Raw genomic sequence first — 25,645 nt, 5'->3', positions numbered from 1 at the left:
CTCCGTGTGTGACGCCGGGGGGCTGGCTGGTCACAGGAGGGCTCTGGGCTGCGCATGTGAGCTTTCCCCACAGCAGGAGAGAATAAAAAGATCAATGAGAGTAGGAATTCAAGAAATCAGCCTGCGCAGAACAGGAAATTAAAGCCTGGCCCTGGCTGGGGCGCAGCTGGGAGTGTGCAATTGCTTTCAATTCCTTTCACAACTGGCCGTCCGTCCTCCCGGGTTGGGGGTTTCCCCCGGTCAACGAGAGATTGTTAATAATGGCGTGCATTTCCAGAGCCTCTCGGGATGACCGTGAGCGGATCCCGACCTGTTACATGTTACACTTCCATGTAGGCGACATACATTTATTCACGTCAGGGCCTGTCGTAGGTCGGGCTCCCCCCGAAGCAGACCCCGTGACCGAGATGGGAGTGCAGGTAATAAGTTTGGGAGGGGATCCTAAAATGCGTGTTCCGCCAAGCCTGGGTCTGCAGCCCCCCTCAGGCGGGGGGCCACGGGGTCTTGCAGCATAAGCCACGGGCGTGACCGTGGATGGAGGGCGCAAGGTGACGTTGGCGGGCTCTGGGGCAAAGCTGTACCTCCGCTCTCCTTGTTGCCCTCTGCTTCCACAATCACGGTTTCTCGGTTAAGTCTGCACTTTGCGCCTTACTCGGCTGCGCCGCTGTGACCTCACGCTGTCACACTTGCCGTTCCTCCCTCCCGGACGTCGGCACGTGCTCGCTGAGCAAACACTCCTTTCAGCTTTGGTGATGGGAGAGGACTGGACGTTTGCTGCATGGGTCCTTCCCGACACTGTGCAGACGAGTGCCGGGGGACAACGAAGCACAGGGGGCCGCGGCGCTCAGAAGGGGCCTGCGGAACCCCAGACGGGGCGGCCCGCCAAGGCGGCGCAGACACAGACGGCGGGCTGGGAGCGTGAAGGGTGCTGGTAAAACGTGCGCTTTGATGGTTACAGCAGGTGGCCGGCACTGGCCGCGCTGTGGGACAGCGGCGCTGCTCCAAGTTTCCGTCGCTTTCCTGGCGAGGACGCAGAAGGCGATGAACCTCCGCTGCAGAGCGGGGGGACCATGGCACCTGCTCTCTCGATGGCTTTTCCAGGTGGGGTCTGGTCCTCGCGTAGGCAGTTTGAGAAGCTCAGAGGAGGACGTGTGACGGATGTGTTCTTCAAACCGCAGCAGGCCACCGTCGCCTGTTCTCAAATCCCGTCCTTGTGAGGGGACACCCCCTGGGTCACCCACACGTCGTCCATCGCCTTGCCGGGTGTTCTGGCCCACGGAGAGCCTTTCATCGACCTTTCTGTCATTTCTGGAACTCAAACGTCGCTGAAATGATTAACCCTGGGGACCTTATTACGCTGGTGTTTCAGGCTTCGCTCCAAACCGACGGAGTTCGTGTCTCCAAGGGCGGCCCCAGGTTGCTCGGCACGCTGGCCTCTCCCTGAGCTGGGGGCAGGGATCTACCCCTCTGTCTTTCCATCCATCCCACCCGCCCACTCGACCATGTATTCCTTCAAAAAATATTCACTGAGACCCTACGACGTGCCAGGCAGAGTGAACAAGACAGAGAAACCTGCCTTCAGAAAGGCCCCTTCCCCGGGAGGGAGAGGACAGAAACCAGACAGACAGGTCCCTGTGCCAACCATCGGTGGCATTAAGCGCTATGAGAACCCGGAAGTGGGAGCGAGGGACGGGGAACGGGCGTGGTTGGGTGGGACCCTCCAAAGGTGATGCTCTGCAGAGATTTACTCAGAGGAGCAGAGGGAGCCGGCCACACAGATGCCCACGGATGAAGACGTCCTCCCCGAGGGACCGGCCACAGCGAGTCTGTGCAGCTGGGCTGGGGCCTGTCGAGCGGGCTGGGCGGGCAGGCTCCCAGGCCGCTGCAGGATGGGGTTTACTTTGGTTGGGGTGAGAGCGCTTTGAAGAGTTGGGGGTGCCCAGTCTCATGACTCAAGTTGGGTTTTAACTGGATCACTCGGGCTGCGGGGCTTAGAGTAACACAGGGGCCGAGACGGATGCATGGGACCTGGGCAGAGGCAACTTTGTGGTCCAGGTGAAAGGCACCGGGGGCTATAGGCCGCGTCCCCACGATCCTAGGGGACAGCACTGTACAAACGTGTTCGAGAAGTGAGGCGCCGTTGCCAGGCGTGGGCCAGGGAGTCAGCAGTGGGCGGGGGAGAGCGCCAGGGTTCTAGATCTGTTTGGAAGGTAAGGCCGACGGGACTTGCAAAAAAGGTCCCCTTCACCCTGGAAATGGAATCATCTTTCACTGCTTTCCCACGGGGCCCTCCCGGCGGGCAGGCCCAGGGTACGACTTTCCTCTCCATCCTCAAGAACCAGCAACCTGGCACCAAGAGCCCCCTGGTTCTGTTGTGGGATGTCGACCTCACGAGAGCTGGGGAAGACGCAGTGGGTGTGAGCCCGGATGGCGCTCTGGACAGACGTGCCTATTAATAGAATAGAGTGTCCCAGGTAGCCATTGACATTGTAGCAATTTGTGATTTCTGAAGGGAAAGACATTTTGTCTCTGATGGATTTTCTGTTTATCGATTTCTTTTTTAATTACCTCAAATAATTTTATCTGTTTATTTATTAATTTTATGTTATGTTTTATTAATTATGCTGTTACAGTTGTCCTGATTTTTCTCCCTTTGCCCCCTCCACCCAGCACCCCCACTCCCTCAGGCAGTCCCCCCACCATTGTTCATGTCCGTAGGTCATGTGTGTAAGTGCTTTGGCTTCACCATTTTCTTTTTTCCATCCCCATGGCTGTTCTGTAACCGCCTGTTTGTACTTCCTAATCCCTTCACCTCTTCACCCATCCCCCACATCCCCTCCCATCTGGCAGCCATCAAAACATTCTCCGTATCCATGATTCTGTCTCTGTTCTTGTTTGCTTAGTTTGTTTTTTAGATTCAATTGCTGATAGGAATATATATTTTTGCCATTTTATTGTTCATAGTTTTGATCTTCTTCTTCTTAAATAGGTCCCTTTAACATTTCATATAATAATGGCTTGGTGATGATGAACTCCTTTAGGTTTGTCTTGTCTGGGAAGCTCTTTATCTGCCCCTTGATTCTGAATGATAGCTTTGCTGAGTAGAGCAATCTTGGCTGGTGGTCCCTGCTTTTCATGACTTTTGACTATTTCTTGCCAGTCCCTTCTTGCCTGCAAAGTTTCTTTTGAGAAATCAGCTGACAGTCTTATGGGAACTCCCCTGTATGTAACTAACTTCTTTTCTCTTGCTGCTTTTAAGATTCTCTTTTTATCTTTAGCCTTTGGCATTTTAATTATGATGTGTCTTGGGGTGAGCCTCTTTGCATCCATCTTGTTTGGGACTTTCTGTGCTTCCTGGACTTGCATGTCTGTTTCCTTCACTAAATTAGGGAAGTTTTCTTTCATTATTTTTTCAAATAGGCTTCCTGATTTCTTGCTCTTTGTCTTCTCCTTCTGGCACCCCTATGATGTGAGTGTTGGAATGTTTGAAGTTGTCCCAGAGGCTGCTTACACTATCTTCTTCTTCTTCTTTTTTTTGGATTCTTTTTTCTTCTTGTTGTTCTGATTGGTTGTTTTTTGCTTCCTTATGTTCCGAATCATTGATTTGATTCTTGGCTTCATCCACTCTACTGTTGTTTCCCTGTAAATTGTCCTTTATTGCAATTAGTGTATTCTTCATTTCTGACTGGATCTGTTTTATGCTGTTGAGGCCCTCACTAAGTTCCTTGAGCAACCTTATAACCAGTGTTTTGAACTCTGCATCTGATAGGTTGCTTATCTCCATTTTGATTAGCTCTTTCTGGAGTTTTGTTCTGTCCTTTCATTTGGCACATGCTCCTTTGTCTCCTCGTTTTGGCAGCCTCCCTGCGTTTGTTTCTATGTATTAGGTAGGGCTGCTCTGACTCCATGTCTGGGTGGTGTGGCTTCATGTAGTAGGTGTCCTGTAGGGTCCAGAGGCACAGCCTCCCCTGTCACCCAAGCTGGGTACTTGAGGTGCGCCCTTCGTGAGGGCTGAGTACACCCTCCTCTTGTAGCTGAGCCTTGGTTGCTGCTGGCAGGTCAATGGGAGGGATTTACCCAGGCCAGTCAGCCGCAAGCATTGGCTATGATCACTGACCACCAACCTCTGCCCTCTGGAGGATTAGCTGTGCAGGGGCAGGGTGGTGGTGCTCTGATGTGTTCTGTAGGTGTCCACTGGCCCTGGGGTTTCCTGGGTGGTGTAGGCCAAGGTCAGCCCCCACCTGTGTTTAGCTTGGGGCCACCCTGCCTGAGCTGTAAAGCAACCTGAGATGCCTGATACCTGTTCTGGGCTCGGAGATTCCCAGGTGAAGCCAAGCTGTGAATCTAGGCCACCTGCTGCTAGTGCCGGGCCTGGGGCTCACTGAGGCCGGCTGTTGCCCATTTGAGAGGATTTGGGAAGCTGTGAAGCCTGAGCCATATGGACAAGCAGCTTGGGTGGGGCTATAAGTTGGGCAGGACAGTTTCTGAGGACCTCCAAGGCGGGTCAGACAGTGTAGCCAGGTTGCTGGAGTCTCAGGTATGGCACTAGCCTGCTGGCTCGGTGGAGGAAGGGTCCATAAAAGTGAAATGGCCTCTGCTCGCCTTGATGCCAGACACTTCAGTCTCTCCCTGTGCACCACTGGCGCCTTTCAAGCTGCTGCCCCGGTGGTGCTGGAGCTCAGAGGGAGGGAGTCTGAGCGGGTGAGTCCGTGTGTGGGTTCTTTAAGGGGAACTGCCTGGGGCTCCAGACATTTCTTCCACCGACTCAATCCCCAATGGTTGGTTTTCGCAGCCAGAGGTTGTGGGGACTTAACTTCCTGGCAATGGAACCCTGGGCTGGGGCCCTGGTGGGGGGCTGGGACCCCTTGCTCCTGAGGTCTCCCTCCTGAGTGTTTACCCCCCACACGTGGGTGAGGGACCAGCCCGTTTCATGTCTGTGACCCTCCCGCCCGTTTGGATGGATGCGGCTTCTTTGATTCCATAGTTGTCAGGCTTCCGTTCAGCTCGATTTCTGATGGTCCTGAGCAGCGGTGGTTCTAAATTTTTGTTGTAATTTTGATGTGGTTGTGTAAAGAGGCAAGTTATGTCTGCCTGTGCCGCCATGTTAGAAATCAGTTTCTCTAATAGCAAAAAGCACCTTTGTTTTGCCAACTGGGAACACCAGTGTTATTTAGGAAACACCCCCTCTCAGCTGATTCTACTTCTTGGTGCCGGGAGCGAGAGAGCGGGCCGTGTGCAGAGACGCTAATGCTTCACGGAGGAAGCAGCCCTTTCTAAGGCCCGAGGAGAGCACTAGAATGTTTTCGCTTTATCAGGTGGGTTCTTGTTCAGAAATGAATTTGACGTAAACAAAGACATGTGCAGGAACCATTGTGTTCCATCCTTCTAACAGTCAACACTTTCTAGGCAGCGGCGTGCCAGAGTGCAGAGTCAAAGAATTTTTAAATCGCGGGCAGATGTGAATTTCGTCCCACTCCCCCGTCCCCATTGCAGGGCCCCACCCCTGGTATCTATCTTCTCATTGGGAGTTGCCGGGGAGTTCTGGTAATCAGAAGTCCTCTCCCCTGTGATTTCCGCTCGGCCTGGCTCTGCCCTCCGGATTTGCAAAGTATTTGTGCAGTTCCTTGTTCAAAAGGACGAAGATGGCGATCAAATCCCTACTAAGACCCCATGTTTCCCATCCCGATGCTGCCGCTCCTTCACCTGCTGCAGTGACCCCGTGAAGGAGGCCGGGCTTCCTGGGGCGAGGGGCGCAGGTCCGTGGTTCCTACCAAGGCTCGGCCGCGGCTCCCACGCCCACCCCAAGCTTCCGGACGCGGCCGGGCAGCGCGTGTGCCTCCTCCCCGCCATGGGCCGCAGAGGTGGGGTCACTTCGGGGAACGCATTCCACTTGCTTGAAAACAACAATAAAGGACTAACACTTGGCTAACCCCCGCTCGGATGCTCGGGCCGTTGGAGGAGAAAACCCAGCCTCCTGAAGGCACCAGGGTCTGGAAGAGATCTCTCAAGAGAGGATGGCTTGATTGTACAATTTTAACTGCCTCTGTCATGGTTTTCCTGCCAGGCCTAACCTTCCACAAATGTGCTTTTAATTAAGCAGGAGCTTTGCTTACCCCTTATCCCTTCCTCGTCAGTTTCCAGGGGCTGCGCCCAAGAGTCTCAGGCCGCTTCTTAAAGGAGCGTGGGGGCTGCCGGTGGAGGTGGGGACGGGGAGGTGACGTCTGCTTCCCTCTGCTTGTCACCAGGCTGAGGTTGCGCCCCGGGGTGCCGCCGATGACAGGGTCGCCAGGAGGACCTGGCCGGGCTCTGCACATTCCACGGCCTGTCTCCGACCTGGATAAGCTTAGAGGACGTGTCTCGGGGGTGAAGAGAGGCCAACAAAGGAGCTGTGTTCTGGGCTCCAAAGGACACAGCTGGTCGTGGCGAGTTGCCGCTGTCCCAGAGGCAGCTCAGAAGCGGTGTCTTCCTCCAAAATTAAAGAGAAAGAGAGAGAGAGGGAGCTGCGGAAACACGGGGTGAGCTGAGGAGAACCGCTCTGCCCAAGAGCAAACGCTGCGGTCGCTTCGCAGCCATGGCTGTTGTGACGGTGGCAATGGCCGCCCTGGGCTAGGCGGCATTTCTCCACGAAAACGCACGTTGCAGCATTTTCTAAGGGCTGTCAGCTTAAGGACAGTCTTTTAACCAAATACCCAAGGGCACGGAGCCTCCCTTTGGCCAGGGCTGACCCTGCTTTCCTTCAAAGGTCACTGTTGACTCTGAAACCAGGCAGAGATCAGCCCCGTTCCGTTGTTATGAACAGTCCCTGACAAAGGTGACCTGGGGGCCAGAGTGCAGGGCAGGGTGTGACACGCAGACCCCGGAAAGCCCGCCTCTCTCGGCTCGGCGGTCTCGGGCGTGGGCGCGTGAACGTGGGTGGTTCCGTCACATCCGTGCCTCGGGGAGGCTGGTGTTGTGCTGACCCACCCGCGGGGTCGGGGGGCTCAGCTGCCTGCTTGGATGCGAAGCCCCCCTGCATCCGACACTTTGGGAGAAATCGCACTTCCTCAGGCCAGCTGGCTGGGCCCCCCGTTGGTGGTGCTTGTCACGCTGGCTCGTGGGCTTCTGAGTCTCCCTTTGCCGCTCACCTGAGGAGAAGAGTCCAGGGCCTCCTGGCAGGTGGGTGGGCCCCGCCGTCGGTCACGGTGGGATGAGGCTGTCAGTCCACAGCTGCACCAGGGTCACGAGTGTCCATGAGGCCGTTCAGACCAGAGGTCCCGTGAGACCTGCCGCCCGGCCCGGCCTCACAGCCAGTGGTCATCAGCTCTGGGCCAGGCTCCTGCGGCTGTGGGCCCCACGCCCCCCTCCTCCGCCCTCCCCGGGCCCTTCAGCCCCTGTAAGAGGAGGGCCCGCTGAGCTGGACAGGAGGAGGGGCACGCCCTCCCTGGGAAGGAAACTGGGGGGAAGGTCACCTTCCTGTTTTCAGTCTGTTTCTGCATCTGTGTGGGGTCCCTCTGTTTTCGGTCAGCGCCAGGACAGGTGGGCATGCAGCCCTGCCTGCTGTCTGCGTGCTGGCCCCTGGCTCTGACTCCTTGCTGCTGATGGGGGCGGGGGGGCTCTGTCCCTACCTGCTGAGAGGCTGGGGCAGGGAGCTCCCGCCCTCTCTGAGGGCTACACCCCAGCAGCCAGGTAGGCATCGCCCAGGGGTGACGTCAGACTTCACGAAGGGGTGGGGGCTCCAGCCCCTCATCTTCCAGAATTCCTCAGAGAACACGGGAGGTCATCTTTTCTAAGGATGGGAACACCGCCACCTGCCTCCCTCAAGGGCCAGATCTAGTTCCACACGCAGATAACCCGGGGAAGGGCATTGCCCAGCTTTGGTCACCTCACCTGTGCACACCTCACCTGTACACGTGGGTCACCTCACCTGTGCACACCTCACCTGTACACGTGGGTCACCTCACCTGTGCACACCTCACCTGTACACGTGGGTCACCTCACCTGTGCACACCTCACCTGTACACGTGGGTCACCTCACCTGTGCACACCTCACCTGTACACGTGGGTCACCTCACCTGTGCACACCTCACCTGTACACGTGGGTCACCTCACCTGGACACACCTCACCTGTACACGTGGGTCACCTCACCTGGACACACCTCACCTGTACACGTGGGTCACCTCACCTGGACACACCTCACCTGTACATGTGGGTCACCTCACCTGGACACACCTCACCTGTGCATGTGGGTCACCTCCCCTGTACACGTGGGTCACCTCACGTGGACACACCTCCCCTGTACACGTGGGTCACCTCACCTGGACACACCTCACCTGTGCATGTGGACACCCCTTTGTAGCCGTCCCTACAGCAGCTGGACCCTGGTGAGTGCTCCACAGGGCGGGTTTGTTCAGTGACCCTTAGTTACCCAGCTCATCTCTACCACGTGGGAACCCAGCCACTGAGTCAGGTCACAACACGCTGGGACAGTCTGAGCGCGTGTCCCAGGATCTCACTGCAGAGAGTCCCAGAGCCAGTATGTCCACACCCTCCCTCCCCACAACATTGAGAGGCTTTGCTCTTCTAGGCTCTGCACAAAGCTACCGGGTGAACAAAGAGTTGGGTGGGTAGTTTCTACACATGTCTTATAAAAAGAAAGTAGAATAAAGGCGTCGTCCAAGGGTTAGATAATTCCCATAACAGCAAGGGTTAAAGGAGAGCAGCCCATCTGCTGTTTATCGGTTCTCTTCAAATAAATTCTACCTCTTGCGATTACTAGCACAATCTGATATTAAGCATACAGAACGGAGGCCCATGTGGATCATCAAATGGCATGCCTTTAGGTTTTAGAAGCATTTTCCAGAGATAAGGCTGAGAACGGACTTCTGAGCCTCCGGGGCGGGGGAGAGAGAGAGAGAGAGAGAGAGGGGGAGAGAAGGAGAGGGAAGAAGAGAAGCCTGGCCCAGAGAGAGGCCCGGAGCGAGCGCCGGCCGGGCCCACAGCCTCTTCAGACGCCTGGGATGGGCTGCGGGCGGAGGCCCGTGAGAACGGAGGCGAAGTCAGCATTAATCTCGCTGAGCGGTTCCAACACACGATGCCGGTCACGATACAAAACGCCGGCTGAGCGGAGAAGCCACGGGCTTGCTCTGCCTTCTGGGCGGTGGCCCAGGTGCCTGAATAACTTCCCCATTAGATCACCCACCTGGCTGTCGGATTATAGTTCTTCTCTGTCCTCCACTAAGGTGACACACTCATCACAATGCCACCTTAGCACCTGCACTTCTCCCCAAACAAAGAGAAACAGGAGAAGTGGAAATAGGCCAGTGTTTGCTCAGAATCGTTCCTGTTGACCTAGGAAACTAGAGAGGCCTTCGGGGGGCCCGGGCCGGGCGTGTGAGCTCAGCTGCTTCAGCCGGAACAGAAAGCCCTGACGTGGGTTAGCCCATGTTGGGATTCTTTAAAACGATCAGTTCCCTAGAAAACTCTCGTCCCCCACAGCACCTCCTTTCCATCTTCAAGCTGTTACGAGAAAAATGGAGTGAAAGTGAACACCACGTTGCTTCCCAGTATCTGCGGCGCCACCCCCCCCCACCCCGGAATCTCTGTGATTCCCCCTTATCACATGTCTGCGCCCTCCACTCCCCCCTCGGTCACGGTCTGTATGTACTCAGGGGCTGCACGGTCACCTTCCAGACAGAGTCACGCGGCAGACAGAATCGGGGAATTCCCACACGATGGTTTTATTGAAAGAGAGAGAGAGAGAGACTACATTAAGCACAGCTCACTGTCCACGCCGGCTGTGGATCCAAGCATCTGGCCCAGGCTCCTTCCCACCACGGGTCCCGCGTGTTGAACGGTAAATGAAAAGGGTTATGTTACTGTTGGCTGATAGCAGATCATTTCAAGGGGGTCGGTCCATTTTGCTCAGCTCAGCTCAAATCACTTTGGCAAGTTTAATCTGGTCTAACAGTTTTGCTATTTACTGCTGCATTTCTGCCTCTTAAGAGCACCCTGGGAGTTTAGCTTAGTGGCTGGGAGATTGACTTATAGCTCCGAACCAGGTGGCAGTGAGGATGAACAGAAAATAGACGCGAGGAAATACTGCCGTCAGCTCGTTCCCCCGGGCACGGGGATTAATCTCCGGTTTGCAAACTGTGCAGAAGTGGCGGCGGGGACCTGGAGATTTAGAGCGCTCCGGACGCCCGCAGGGGAGCGCTGGGCCGGGCTGACGGCGCCCTGGGCTGGTGATTTACTGGTCCGGTGATTCTGCGTGGATTCCTCGGTCTCCCTGAGCTTGCTTTTACTCATTTGCAAAGTGAGGTTAAGAAGTCCCCCCTTGGGGAGCTGTCCTGGGGACCCAGCGAGGTGACGATCTCAGAAACACTACCTCCTTGAGGCTCCATCACTCTCTGTGCCTAGAGGTGTCCCCACCTCCTCCCCTCTCCAGGCCCCTCTTTCCCGCTTTCCCTTGAAAAATGTGTTTCAAGGGCTGCCGAGTTTGGGAATTCTGAGGGAAATCTGAGTAGTTGTGACCTTGGCTCTTCCTAGGTGGCACCGTCCTCGAGAAAGCTTTTCCACATGTTTGACTCACCCCCAGTCTCCCCGAAGTCGTAGGAAGAGATCATTATTAGTTCTGGTTTCTAGAGGAAGAAACACCACACAATTGAAGGCAGCAGAACAGGGACCCAATAATCATAAGACAACTATGGTGAAATGTCAGTGATGACTGTGACCATGACAGTGATGATGACTTTGATCACTGGTGACAGCTAACACTCATGGGGATGCTTTCCTGTGCCCGACCCTTGGTTGAGGGGTCCATTACAATGTCTTGTTCGGTAGGCCTATGATTACCCCTGTTTTACAATTGAGATCATCACATATCAGGGCTACCCAAGGTCACAGAGCAAGTGTGGAGCAGAACTAAATGGATGCCCATTAATTGTAGAAGAGATCAATGAACTGTGTTCAGAGCAACAAATAGAGTATCATCAGAAAATAAACAAACCACACTTACAACAATACCGATACACTCACAAACATAAATTGCAACAGAAGAAACCACTGATGCGAGCGATTCATTCTATCAATAAAGAGTTGAAATAAGTCTTGCATAAAGCATGAAGGTTCTTAGGTGTCAGAAGAGTGGGTGTCCCAGACGAGGTGGAAGTGAGGAGTGCTGGGAGAGGGCCCAGTGGGCCTTCTGGGTGCTGCAGATGTTTTGTTTCTTGATCGAAATGCTGAGTAGATGGGTGTGTTCAGTTTGTGGAAATCCATCAAGCTGTATATTATGATATTTGCACATTTATATGTGTATATTATATTTCAGTAAAAAGTAAAAATGAAATGCTTGTATGACTCTATTGATTAGTCCGGCTGCATTTTGGTTGCTCTGGGGTAAACTGTCACTGCAGGGGTCCCAAAGAACAATGCCCCCTGCTCTTGGAGTTCTCATGTAGTCCCCTCCCACAGTGCCTCTGGACGGTGCCATGTGACTAGCCTCGGCTAACGGACACCAGCCAGCACGGAGTGAGTGGAGACTTGATACACACTTGCAGGCTGAGGTTGTCCCTCTGGGAATGCTCCTTCTCTAAACCCAGCCACCATGCTGTGAGGGAGCTCAAGCAGCCATGTGGAGGCTCTGACAGGGAGCTTCCTCCTCTGTCCCTTGCGGGCCCGCATGCCATCGGTATGAACTGCAGAGTGGATTAAGTGAGCTACTGTAGATCAGTCGGCACCCGGGGGAAGGTTGGATAGTAGGTTCCTTCTTCTAACACCCAGGTCAGGCTCACTCCCTGTTCCTTACCATCAGAAGCCAATTTATGTCAATGTGTGCCCAGGATCTCTTGCAGCTACGGATAGACTTCCCACCTAGTTCTGGCCAAGAAAATTAAAGAAGTAATTTCATAGGGGAGATTTCTAGGAAAGCTATTGCTTTCCTGATGAGAAGGGACAGATTGAGCTGATATTTCCTTTTGTGTGTTGTTCTTTCCCTTTCTTTCTTCCTGGCTGGAAATATGAGCAAATTACTTGGTGACAGTGCACCCATTTAGGGAGCATGTGGACAAAAGCCACCTGCGAAGACTCAGGGGAGGAAGCAGGAAGGAGCCTGTGTCTGATAGCGCTCTAGGTGTGTCTTACCTCCACTCCTGCTTACGGACTTACTGTTACATGAGAGAAACAAGGACCTACTTAGAAAATCTTATGTTCATCCAGTTTTCTTTTTTTTTTTTTTTTGATACTCACAGACCTTGAAGGGTCCTCCATGGGGTCAGTCCTTGTATACCAGCCCCACGGGCTGAAGGAATTTTAGGGCTGGCAGAGGAGTCAGAGGTGACTTTGCTTTAGTCATAGGTTGGTTTGCGGTTTATCAACATTCCATGTGCATATGCCTCCCCTGCACAGGTACATTTTAAGCTCCCTGAGGATGAAGACATTTTATATACATACATACATATATATATGAACGTTTAATATTGAAAATGTTTAAAAAGCTTTGCTAAGTGAATGAACTCACAGATCCTTTGACAATGTTTCTGTAACACTTATTTTTGAAAGTATATGCATCATATTAACAATTTAAGAAGGACAGAAAAAGAGGAATCCTGTGGAAAGGTGAAATTCTTTTATTCTTTCTTAGATTTGTTCTGCAAAATTTGATTGACCTATTTTACATATATTTCTATACCAGCCCTAAATTTGGTGGCTTCAAACATCCATCATTAGATTTGTTCTTGACTGCATGGGTCAGGAATTCGGGCCACATGGTTCTCTGGCTTATGTGACGTGGGCTGGGGTCACTGGCTAGGCTTTCTTTGGTGGCCGGCTGGCCTGAAAGGCCCTGGAAGGTCCTGGAAGCCTCACCCAGAGGTCTGGTGGCTGGGCGCCCCTGCCGGTGCCCGCTCTGTCTCACTGGCTAGCTGGGGCTTCCTCGCAGCGTGGTGGCGTCAGGAAGGGCAGGCTTCACATAGAATCCAAAGCACATGTGGGGGGCTCGTGAGGCTCAGCCTTGGAAGCTACACAACATCGTTTCTGTCACATTTTACTGATCAAGAGAGGTCGCAGGTCTTGCCCAGAGTCAAGGGAGAAGAGAGGACGGCCCCTCCTTGGGACCAGCAGGGCCACGTAACAGCACAGCTTGAGGTGGCAGATGGAGCTGCCCTCCTCCTCGGGGGCAGATCTGCCTCTCACCCTCTGCTGGCCAGGTCACTGCCATCTGAACCATTATCAGTCAAAGGAGGAAGCGGGCCCACGGAGCAGGGCATAGACGGGGTCAGGGCCTGCGCGTGGCAGCCATCAGTGCACCCCCACGGCCGCAGCGGTGGTGGTGCAGTTGGTCCCCCACATCGACATGGAGACGTTCTCCTGGAAGTGCACCGCAGGCCGCGCGCCTCTCCTGCTTCTCCGTGGCCATCAGCGCTCACCCACGGCCCTGCGAAACCTTGCCCTGCCTCTCCGGGCCCCCCTTGCAGTCAGGTCGAGACGATGTCGTGAGTGTATCCAATGAGCAGAAGTGATGGGTGGCAGCTAAAAGCCTGAAATGCCCTCCATCTCCTGCTCCCCTCTGGTGGCCACCTCAGGAACTGGCAGCCTCCAGTGGTGCCGCTGGAAAATGGGGAACCCCCTCTGCTTGGGTTCTGCAGGCTGGGGGGATCAGAGACCCCGAAAGACCATGGGGACACGCCACGTGGGTGGCAGATCAGCCCTGCTGTGCCGAGCTCCTGGGAACTCAGGGTGGATTTGTCGCCCCAGTGTGGCCTCGCCCATGCCAGCTCCACTGTCATCCAGGACTGCGCCACGTGGGCCCCTCTCGCTGGGAGGGGACAGGAGAGACGGCATCGGTGTCGTTCAGCCTCCATGGGGAGCCAGGCAAGAGCAAAGCAAGCTGGGATGGGTGTCAGGTTTACGGGGCTGCAGTGCCTGTGACAGCCGCCGGGTGACCCTGAGGCGCTGCCCTGTCCGGCCAGGGTCTGAGGGCAGCCGATGCAGATAAAAATGCACACACACACTGACACACACACACAGACACACACATCATACTGACATACACACATTCACACACGTCACACTGACACACACACACTCACACACATGCAGACATATTCACTCAGATACACGCACTCACACACACCACACTCACATCACGCTTACATAGACACACACATGCAGACACACACACACTCACGCGCACTCACACTCGCTGACACACACGCTCAGCGCACGCACACCGTCACACTCACACAGAGTGACAGCAGTCCGCAGGCCACGAACGAGTCGGAAAGGAGCAGCGCCCTTCTCCTGCCCGTCCCTCGGCCCAGGCTCTGACCCGGGCAGAGCAGGCCTTCCCGCCTGAGATGTCCCCGCCTGTCACCCGGTAGAGGGATCCCACTACGGTGACGCCAGGCAGCGTGGCGCGGTGGGCGTGGGGCTGGGCCGACAGTCACGGGCTGGCGTGAAAGCCGAGCTCACGTGCGGGGTGAGGAGGGGAGACGGGAACGAACTGAGGGCTGCGTGGGAGACCGCAGGGCTGCACGCTGGCATCTGCCCCGGATCCGGAGGAGAAACGGGAAGTTCATGGCGTCTGCGGGGTTAGCGACTGAACGCGTACGTAGGGAAAGGCCTTGGGGAGCTCAGCAGAACCCTCAGTGCGAAGACTTCGAGGAGGCAGATCATTAATGTGGGGGGCAGCCGCGTGAGGCCGGCCGTCAGAAACCCTGAGAGCAGATGCGCCCCGCGGCGCCGGCCGGGGGCAGGGGCAGGGGCAGGCTCGGAATTCTGGGGGCAGAGTCCGGGCGCCGTTCCCATCCCGTGGGTGCGCACTGAGCCGGCCCGCTGCAGACCCCCGCTTCCTGGGGAGAGGCTGGGGTGGGGGTACTCACAGGCCACGCCCGTGTCCAAGGACGCAACGCCCCCAAGGCACAAGGTTTTGCCCCGAGAGTCCCCGTTGCTGCCCGGGACCCTTTGGGCCGTAAAGGTGGAGAGGGAAAGGGTCAAGATGAAGGGGTGCTGCTGAAAGGCGGGTCCGGGAGGAAGCGGCCCCCGGGCCCTGGGCCGAGGCTTCCCGTTTGGGGAGACAGAAGGTTCACACTTTGTAAGCAGCAGCAGCCCCAGCTCAGGGGCCCCTCATGGGAGACCCCGGGGTGAGCTTGAAGAGGAAGTGGGGGTATGTTCCTGCCTCTCCTCTCCCCCTCTGGCCCCTGGGACACAGCTGAGCCTGTGGGCGGGCAGCCTCACGTGGCCCCCCGTGGGCTGTTCCCGGGAGACAGAGGACACAGGGCCGGTGTTTGCAGCACAGGCCTGGCTTTGTCAGGCCCCAGTGTGTGCGTCCCGTCCTGGTCGCTGGGCTGGCAGCGGGGACAAGGGCCTGGGAAGCAAGCGCTGAGTGAGAGCCTCCACGTTGGAAAAGAAGATGCCTTTCTACCTGCTCACGCCCCTGCCCCGCGTGCTGCCCTGAAAACTCCCCTTTCTGGGAAAGATTCCGTCAGACGAGACTGGGATGGCGAGAGCAGCTGTGATCCATGGACACCGGCCATTGGCAGCCGGCAGGGCTGACGTCACCGAGGTGTGGGGGAGGCCGACGTGGCCGGAGGCAGTTTCCGCGGAGTCTACCCCGGCCAGCTCTGGGACCGCCCGGGCTCTATCAATAACCCGGCACGTAATCAGGGGCTCTTGGAGATGGCCTTCTGCACGTGTTCACTCCGCAAGGTGTTTTCCGGGCGCATCTTCGCTGGACGCCTTCCAGATGGAGCCGACCCTCGCCCCTTCCCCCGCACGGGCACCAGAGTGAAGCGCTGCTCCCCCCTCAGAGGAGGGAGCTGTTCCATCAGCCCAAGTGGAAACCATCATCATCACCCAGTCTGGGCCTCGTCTGTCAGACGCGCTCATCTGTCTTGTACGGTCTCCGGCGGCCAAGCGGCCCATGCAGCCCACGCTCTCCCGAGAGAAGGACGTCACACAGCCGGTAATCAGGGGTGGTGTTGGGGGTGCCCCGCACATTCCAGCCCTGTGACCGGGAGTTCCGGTGCTTGGCCAACAAAACCCTGTAGGTTCAAGCCTTCTGACAGCGGAAACAAAGCGATGGGAACGTTGTTCACAGGCGCTGAGCTGAGCGTCGGGCCCCGGCAGCCCGGTCCTACGCACAGACGCCCACGGTTGGGACTCGGCTCCCCCTACGCCCTCTTTCTTTCTCAAAAGGGGTGTGAACACGCCTGCAAGACCCCTCCTTCCGCTGACCCACGTTTGAATTTTGCCTCCGTCGCCTGAGATGCCAGAACCTCAGAGGCCGTGGGAGGTGCTGGCTGACGTCCCCCCTGAGCGCCCAGGAGCCCCCGTGAGTGGAGCCGACAGGTGTTACTGTCGGCAGGTGGGGCCAGGGCCTTCCAGGGTCCTCCTGCGTCTGCAGTGCCGGCTGAGGCCCCCTGGAGGCGCTGCAATAGCGCCGCCCGGCCCGGGCTGACCCGGCTGCGGTCCACACCTCGGGCGTGAGCTGGAAATGCCAGCCAGGCCAGCAGGAGCCTGGGGACAGAGGTCACCGTCCAGCCACCAGAAAATCCTGCACTCAAGGCCCTCAACTCCTCCCCTCGAAGCGCCAGTTCCCACGGGCGAGCCCCGCGCTCCCACGCCTGGAGGATAACCTTCAGGGAGCGACCCGGCAGAGAGGGACTTTATCTGAGAAACACAGTTTGATTTGTTTCCAGGAAAGACAAAAGCAATTGTTGAAATTATCGGACGGAATTAAGCATTTAAGTGGAATGGACTCTTAGCTGTTTCCGCCCCCGCCCCCAAAACCAGGGAGTGTTGGCTCAGAGGGCAGGTCAGTAATAAAGGAAAGAGATTCTGTTGCTGCTTTCGCATATTGATGGCATACGCCAGTAGAAATCCAGGGGAGGGGACGCATTTCCTGCTGTCTTGTTTGGAGTGGTCTGGCAGTGTGTTTCCCCAGAAAATGGGGAGCAGGTACCACATGTGACCAGTCTTAGCTCTAGAGGAAGCCTCTGCCTTTCAGCTCCTGAACCCCGAGTCTGCTCGGAGTTGCCGGGATGGGTTAGTGGTGGGATGTATCCCCAGGAACAGAACAACTTTATCTTCAAAAATCATTTTGCAGAATCACCTGAGCACTCCCGTTTTGGAAGACACCCTACAGATCCAGCTCTTCTCCGTGTTACGCAGTTGATATTGAGGTATGCTTGCCGGCAGAGCTGGGGACCAGAGCAGAGTGCTTCTCGAAGCCCCCGCGATTAAAGGCATCGGGCCGGAACTTCCCCGGGAGCGCCGCGGGAGGCCCGCTGCCCAGCTCCGGTCTCGGTTCCTTCCCGCCACTCCGTTTTCTCAGTCCTGGTCTGTGTTGTACCCGCACCCGAAGCTGACACACAGGGAAGCGAGGCCGGCGAGCTCTCGGAAAGCTGCCTTAGGCTTCCAGGCACAGACATGGCCCTGAAGGTTTATTGGCCCTTTTGCAGGTCATCCTGCCCTGCGTTTGAATCATGGGCCCTTTCATGGATAATTTCAGAGCTGATATTCCAACGAAGCGTTTCGGGTTGTCTGTCATGGGTGAGAAAGTGGCGGGTGAGCCCGGGGGCTGGGGCGAGGGTGCCATGTCTGACAGCTGGGGGTGACCCAGGCAGGCCCCAACGACCCCGGGCTGAGCGGCCTGCTCCCCTGACTCCCGGAGAACGCCCTTCAGTCTCTCTCGACGGTGCTGACAGCCGACAGGCGTGGCTTGGCTTCATGTCACACGCGTGCCCTCCACAGGTGTGACGCCTCTCCGACAGGCAGGTGGGACCTGCTGCTCCCCCGTGTCTGGGACTCTTTCCCAGCTGCAAACATCGCGGCGCATCTACTGACCTTGCCGCAGGTGTCACACCAGCTACATTGCTGGACGCCTGTCCTCACGGAGTCGCCCGCCTGTGGGGTGACCCCGCTACAACGCGAGCCCACCTACTCCTCCACGGGGACAGCAGAAGGCCCAAGAGTGCAGACACCCCGAGGTGCTCCACATGGCGGTGAGCCTGCCTCACGTCCTAGGGGGACGAGGGGAGCCAGGGACCCAAACGACCTGCCCGTGGGCTTCCTTCAGCCTGTCCCGGGCAGGGCTGGATGGGCCGCTCCCTGCATGCCCTGCGTCTCAGACCCGGCCCTCGGTGCGTCCAAAACATGAGGTACGTGCCAGGCAAGGAGGCCTCAGCTAGACAGAGGGTGCCCGGCGGACCCCTGCTTGTGGGGCGTTCAGGAAGGTGAGTGCAGCCGCTGTCCCGGGTCACCCCGTGTGTGCAGGCAGCCCGGAGGCTGATCGGGGAGGCTGTATGCTGGGCAGGCCTGGCCCAGCCGGCAGTGCGGGGACTGAGCTGCGTGGTGGCTGCATTAGGAATGGGAACAAGGGCCCGGACCCAGGGGGCACGCGGCCTCCCAGCCCCCTGCGGTCAGGTAGGGGCGGCTTCAGGCCACGAGGCCTGGCTGAAGGACAGGATACGGAGGGAAGCCACAGCTCAAGGTTCTGGGGTGCCCGGGCCGCGAGCCCCCTGCAGCCCCCATGGGCCCAAGGCCGTGAGGCGCAGACTCGCTCCTTCTGCCGGTGGGACAGGCTCACTCGGAGGCCTGGGTGCGCTGAGGTCTCTCCTCCTCGGAGCCGAGCGTGGGTTTGGGGCAGAAACCCCGGGAGCCCTAAGAGAAAGCGCTGCTGCTTTTTGCCGCCGGCCGCAGGCGGCTCAGCCAGGCCTCCCGGCCCCTTGTCCCGGTGATCACCTGACGGCTGAGGACCCTCTTGTTCACAGGACAGGTCGGGACCCCTAAGGGGATGAGGACATCCTTGAGCAGCTTTGGGGCCAACAAGAGAGAAGGTCACCACGCACCTCGAGACTTGTTATGGGCTATGCTGTGAGCCCCAAAAGCCATATAGTGAAGTCCTGAGTGCCAGTCCCTCAGAATGTGGCTGCATTTGGAGGTAGGGTCTTTAAGGGGCCATTGCAATGAAATGAGGTCATTAGGGCGGGTCCTAATCCCATAGGACTGGTGGCTGTATAAACAGAGGCGGTAAGACACAGTCACACAAAGGGCCCTGTGCAGACTTGGGGAGAAGACGGTGTCTACACACCAAGGAGAGGGGCCTCGGGGAAACCAACCTGCCCACACAAGATTGGAGCCTTCCAGCCTCCAGGCAGGAGACAATGAACTTGTGCTGTGAAGACACCCAGTCTGGGGCCCTTCGTTACAGCAGCCGCGCTGACTGCACACAGGTGGTGTCAGGGAGAACAGCGTTGTGACACCCGGGCAGCCACACACTTTGTGATGTTAACATGACGTCTTCGTGTTTAAGGGACCCCCCCACCGCTGAGCAATAATGGTGTCCCTTTGGTCAACTGTCAGAATGTGCTGAGTGAAGTGTCTTTGTCCCTCTAACTCAATGACCAGTGTCACCTATTCCAGAACCAGTACTGAGACGTCCGGGACATTCCCGCAGACCGTGTCCCCGGCTAGGTGCTGGCAGTGTGCGGTGGCAGCAGACAGCACAGCAGGTCACCGCGGTGCGGGCCGCGGGCTGACAGAAGGCGTGTGACGCGTGGCAGAGGCACCACCATCCCAGTTAAGGAGCTGACGGCGTAAGCGCGACGCTCTCGTTCAGGGGCAGGTCTTCTTTGTTTGCAGCAGCCCGTAGTCTATCGAACCTTTGGCCAGAGAAGAATCTTCCAGAGCTTCCGAGTAGCTGTTTAAAAGACCTAAGCAGCCAGCAACAGCCCTGCGAACACAGACGGCAAGTCGCAAGGAAGTCACGTGGAAACTTTCCAGAAGCCTCCAGCGCCGACCGGCTCCGAACTCTCCCGTAACGAGTCGGGTGGAATTCCCACGAGGCGCGCCTCCCTCAATAACCCTTGTGTGCGGCTTCTCACCGCAAAGCGTGTTCTTGTAAAAGCAGAGTGTGCTCGCCCGGGCCTCGGGGGGAAGCTTCCCGGAGGAGTGGACTCGCGCCGAATGCGTTTATCTGACCACGTTCCAGCCAGTCATTGTTCACAGGTACGCATCGCTTTAGAGTTATGGCGATGGAATAACGCCCTAGCGCCTGCCATTTTCTTCCTTCCTGCCTTCCTTCACATTATTGCCCTCGGGATGGAAGCAGGAACGGGCAGCCAGGGGGCGCGTGGTGCCAAGTGGTTCCCGCCGCCAGGAAGGGCGACCGCGGCTGAACCCCACTGGCACCCTCGGAAAGGGCGGTAGGTGCGTGCTTCTGTAAAGTTCCCATTTAAAGAGGTGAAAGGCAGTGCTTAATTTTTTAAAAATTGCATTTAAAATTCTTAAAAAGACAGAATGCTTTTTCAAACTGGTTGGTGCCTGTGCCCCTTTTGTGCAAATTATTCAAACGCATTCCCTTCTCGTTTGCCTCCCGAGAGTCTGACGGTTTTCTTCCAAGCCGGAATGAATGGTTTATATTTATATCAACTCTTTTGTATGGTTGGAATGGTTCTCCAAGTCTATTATTGTTCCTTTTCTTTTTTCCATTTCAGTTCAGAAACACTGATGCCGTGAAAGCTGTTTGCTGCTTCATTGTGATTCCATTCTTTGCTTCCAGCTCTGGAAAGTTCCCTGCTTGGGTTAGTCTGGTGAGCGCTCCCCCTCTCCTCCCCTCCTCTGTCGGCCTGCACCCGCCCCAGCCCCTCTTCCTCTCCTGTCCCTGCCCCTCCTGCTGGCCCTGCTGGTAAAAACACAAGATGGCCGGTTGAGTTGGATTTCAGATAAACAAATGATTTTTAGACTAAGCATGCCCCACGCAGTATTTGGGACCCTCGCTCAGAAACCGTGTTGCTGTGGGTCCCAGCTTGCGTCCTGCGTGGGGTCCCCCCAAGCAGGCTCCCTGGTTCCCGTGAGTCCTCAGGAGGACGTGCAGCTTCCACGAGGCGTGGAGATGGGGTTCCCGTGCCCTCCCGGCCCGTCCTCATTTCTGCGTCTGCGCCACTTGGCTCGGGCTGCCGTAACCAAGGACCACAGCCCGGGGGCTTCAACAGCAGACGTTTGTTTTCTCACAGTTCTGGAGGCTGGTGTCCAAGATCCAGGGGTGGGAGGGAGCTGAGCTGGTTCTGCATGAGGTCCTTCTCTTTGGCGTGTAGATGGCCACCGGCTCCCCGTGTCCTCATGTGGGCGTCCCTCCGTCTGTCTGCGTCCTAACCATCTCCTCTTACCAGGACTCCAGTCCTATGGGATTAGGCCATCTGAATAACCTCATAGTAACTTCATTGCCTGTCTAAAGACTCTGTTTCCAAACACAGCACGTTTCCAGGTGCTGAGGGTTAGGACGTGAACACATGGATTTGGGGGATGCAGTTCCGCCCCCAGTAGCATCCTCCATGCCCAAGGCTGCCTGTCCAAAGCACTCACCTCCCACCTTGTTCTTACCCAGCAGTGCACCTGTGGCCGCTAGGACTGGAGCCCCATGAAACCCTGAGAGTTTGGGGGCCACCTTGACTTCTGGAAGCCCTTCTCCCTGGGCACAGCTCCGTTGCTGTTGGGTGGGGCTTCCATGGGTGGATGAGGCCCGTCCACTGCGGACAGATGACCCAACGCGGGTCAACACCCTTCTGGACTTTAAGTTGGACCGGCTCCTGGATGCTTGTGCTCCACAGCCTCATGCGTCCTCACGGCTGTCTGAGTCAGCCTGGGAATCGCCTCTCTGCCTCTCGATGGGTGGGTCTCAGAGTCCGGGCAGCCTTCCCCGGGATCTGCCTCCTGGGGTCCCCCATCTTCCCTGTGCCTGTACCCCTCCCCCCACCACCACCTGCCTTCTTCCCTTCCTCCTCAGGCCATTTCATCACGGAACTGGTAGGTCTCCCACCCAGGTCCCCAAGTCATGACATTGTTCACCTCACTGCTGGCTTATCTAGTCCTTAAAAGTCATTCATAACCAACTCCACCTGGATCGATTGCGCAGGTGGCCTGCGGCCTGGTTTCATTGTGTTACAGTCCTAGGGGTATAGGCCAGCACCACGCCACCTATCGAGGCTGCTGTCCTGACACTTGTTCAATCACACACAAAACGCACAGCCACACGATCCACGCCACCACGCTGTGGGGGCCGCTGTGGCCGCTGAGCCTGGGAAGCGTGAGGAACCCAAATGTCAAAGACAGTCCAAGAAATGTAAAGTATCTCTTCATCTTTCCAGATGGATCCCATGAAGTGATAACACTTTTGGTGCATTGGGTTAAACAAAATACATGATTCAAGCTAGTTTACCTATTTTCTTTCCCGTGAGTTAAATGAGGCTGTTGGAGAGTGGAAAATGGCTCGCGTGACCGACTGCGTGTCTGTCCGTGATGGCCCTGAACTCAAAGCGCACACAGTGTATTCCTTTTATTTCTGTCTTGGGGTTGAAGCCAAAGTTTTAATGTTTTAATTAATGTTTCTCTTGAAATGTATTTTAAGATCTGCTAGGACAATAAACATTTCCCCCCATTAATCTTATTTTTGAGACTGTCTTATGGAAGTCTAAGCCAATTGCTCTTTCAGATAAATTTTGAACGATTTTGGCCAAATGTATAAAAATTCTGTTTGACTTATTCATCTTTACATCTAGAAGTATTCGTCTGCCCTCAAATAAATCATCTTCATGGTTTCTGATAGAACTTTGGGGTTTTATTTTTATGTTACATATTTTCTCAAAATCACTTCTATGTCTATGATATTTTTAAATACTATTTTGGATGGAATCTATACTGACATGCTATTGTTTTTACGTATTTGTCCTTGAAAGTCACATAATTAAGCTGGTTTTATATGACAGGTATTATCTGTGAAGAGTATTTTTCTCCTTTCCTCATATGTGTTCACTTTATTCTCTTTCCTAGGTTATTATAATGTTACCACGGCCAAGACTCCAAGCCCTAATAAATAATTACAGCGGTAGTAGGCATTCTTCCTGAACATAATTTGCTGAATACTGCTTTTTGAAATACTTGCCCTTGTGAACTTGGCCCTGCTTGTTCTTGGCTTTGAACGCTGTCGAGGACGGCCATTGGACAGGCACCTCTCCCTTCCAAGCGAAATAAGCAATCCAGACAACAGAATTTCCTTCTGGCTCTCTGCAACCCACCCACTATAAAAATAAAACAAAACCATTATTTTCTGGGTTGGAAACATATTTTTATAGTGCAACACGCCAGATCACAGACTTGCAAACACGTCAGTGAGGGGCGAGGTGAGACTCTGTGTTCTTTTGGGGGCTCACGCTCAAGACGCCCACGTTAGGGTCAGGCACTCTGTGAGAGCCGGGCCACAGTCAGCGCAAAGGCCAGGGGAACCTGGTTTAATGGCCCTTGTGTATTGAATTTCAAATTAAAAACCCTCTAAAATTTCACATAACGTTTTGAAAAATGAACTAAGTTCCCCAAACATCCCTTAGAGGTGCTGGGTGCTTTATGCTGACAGATAAAGAAAGAAACCGGGAGGGCACATCTCAGAGAATGTGGCAGCTGGAGGCCTTTTACAAGCCAAGCTGCAGGAAACCACACTGCTGCCCGCACAGAGGTGGGAGGTGGGGTCCATCAGCCAGCATAGCCCTGGCTGGCAGGCCTGCCGGACAAGCACCGCTGTCTCCGGCGGGTGCAGGGGCCGGTCAGTGGGCGCCATCGCAGGAGGGCGTTGCGACGGCCGTGTCTGCAGCCGGGTCAGCAGACTGGGAGATGACAGGCGTCTTCTTCATCCTTCAGGGTGTGGTCAGATGAGGACCAGCCTTGGGTCTTTGGCTCGGTCTGGTACTCCTGGGCTGTGAAACTCGGGGTACGTCTCTGCCCTCAGCAGGGCTTGTCACAGACCCCGTGTGCCCTCCTTGGACTGGACAGAGTGTTTTCAGGGGAGCCCTGTTAAGGGGACATGCCTGGGGCACTGTTCCGCCCCCTGACCTCACCCTCAGCTGACGGTCTCTGTGAATCCATACGGCGGCTGAGAAGCTGGTTAGGGCCAGAGTCTAAGAGGGTGCCCCTCCTGCCAACTCTCCAAACCGCTCCTGCTGCTCTTCAAAGAGCCCAGGCCGCAGCCCGCCGCGGACCCCCTTCCTTAGCCGAATGCCTCGCAGGGAGGGGCCGGGAGAACAGGATGTACGAGAGCGTGGGCTGTGGGGATCGGGGTGTGTGACGTGTCAGTCGGACCCTCTGGGAAGCAAATGCAGAGACTGAGTTCGAAGGGCACATGGTTGGTTGGGGACAGCGGCTTTGGCAGGAAGGGGAAGAAGCCCGGTCAGCAGGGGCCATCAGCCGCGGCTCAGAGCTGCGAGTCCCTTCCCCGCCCACCTGACGGCGGGCCCCCGGGGGCGTCCTGTGCGGGCGGAAACGTCCAGGCCCTCGTACCACAGTCCTGCTTAGTCACTGGCTGGGGCCACCCCAAGATCAACCAGGCCCTCGCTCAAAAGCGAGGGTGAGCTGTCACCCCACATCTGGCAGCCGGCCACACTCTTCTCAGCCTGAAGGGGAATCTGAGCCCCACGTGTTGGAGGAACCCTCCACCCTCCTGGAGCCTCGTCACATACAGACAGCACCCGGTCTTCTGGGCGCTCTGGCTGGGCTGCGCCACAGCCAACCCAGGGTGCCCGCAGGAGAGCGTGGCTGTCCTTCCAGAACGTCGTTCCCGCAGGGACCGGGCTCCCTTTGGAGACACGAACCTTGTCCCTTGCCCCGCACGGCTCACCCTTCCAGTGGCGACGCGGTCCGAGACCCCGCTTTCTGACCTTCCTTAGACACCCCAGCTGTGCAGGGCTGTGAACTGAGTGGGAGAAGTTTCCAGGAGTCTGGGTTTCCTCCCCCGTTGGGAGTTGAGATTTAATAACCTTCTTAGTAAACCTGCTTCCACCAGACGAGGGTGGGAAGGAGTGATAATGTGTTATCTCTTGTGCTGAGCCCTTTGTAAACACCCTGTCGTGACCGATCCAAGGCAAGATAGGAGCGGGCCCGGGGTCCCTCCGAAGGTGGTAATGAGTCCCAGCCAGGGCTCTCGGTTGGATCCTCTGCTCTGGTTTCTATTAGCTCGGCAACTGCCTGGCTTACGTCTACAGCCCTCGAAGGGCTTTCTTCACATGAAAAGGGAGGAGTTGGCCTGAATGGGGGGGCTCTCCTGAGCTCATCTGGGTGGTTTTGCCCAGACCTAGGACGAGGTTATGTTTCAGAAAGAAGAGCTCACTGGAGGGGACGGTCAGAGGCAGCTGCACAAAGCCACCCCTCCCACGGAAACCGATTCCTGCCGTGCCCGGGCCACGACGGCTCACACCTGCCTCCCCACCCCCCCCCAGGACAGGCGGCTGGGCGATCCTTCCGAGAGCAGCTGCAGACGGCGGCCTGCGGACGCCCCAAGTTGCTCCATCCTCTGGGACCACGCGGCCCCGCCCATTCGAACATGCTGGCAGGAGCCAGAGCGCAGGCCAGGCCTCAGCAGACCGTGGCCAGGGGGTGCCCACCCTCTGCCCAGCCAGAGGCACCGAGGCAGCCCCTCCGCTGCCCACCGGGACAGCGAGCCGCGCACCCGCTGCGCCTGCCTCTGAGCCCTTCCCCTGGGACAGAGGGGCTGAGGGCCGGGCCAGACCCGAAGCGGAAGCCCCCGGTCAAGCAGCCCACCCTTCCCACGTTTCTATTCCAGGACTTCCCAGAGGGCCGGCCCCACGCAGGTAGGTGGTCAGCTTAGTTTTCTTAAAAGGAGTCTGG

At 56.4% G+C, this 25,645-nt stretch overlaps 1 long non-coding RNA gene across 1 annotated transcript; it reads left to right on the top strand.

Annotated features, from left to right (window-relative positions):
• Positions 1 to 19,856: 19,856 nt before the first annotated feature.
• LOC150022837 (uncharacterized) lies at positions 19,857 to 23,066 on the top strand. The gene is made up of 3 exons (XR_016509714.1): positions 19,857 to 19,984; positions 20,473 to 20,568; positions 22,805 to 23,066. It is a non-coding gene; the product is annotated as an uncharacterized LOC150022837 (long non-coding RNA).
• Positions 23,067 to 25,645: the final 2,579 nt, after the last annotated feature.

Source organism: Furipterus horrens, unplaced genomic scaffold, assembly GCF_987537825.1.
Source record: "Furipterus horrens unplaced genomic scaffold, mFurHor1.1.pri manual_scaffold_1, whole genome shotgun sequence".
Taxonomy (NCBI): domain Eukaryota; kingdom Metazoa; phylum Chordata; class Mammalia; order Chiroptera; family Furipteridae; genus Furipterus; species Furipterus horrens.
This window is presented reverse-complemented; position numbering and strand designations above follow the sequence as displayed.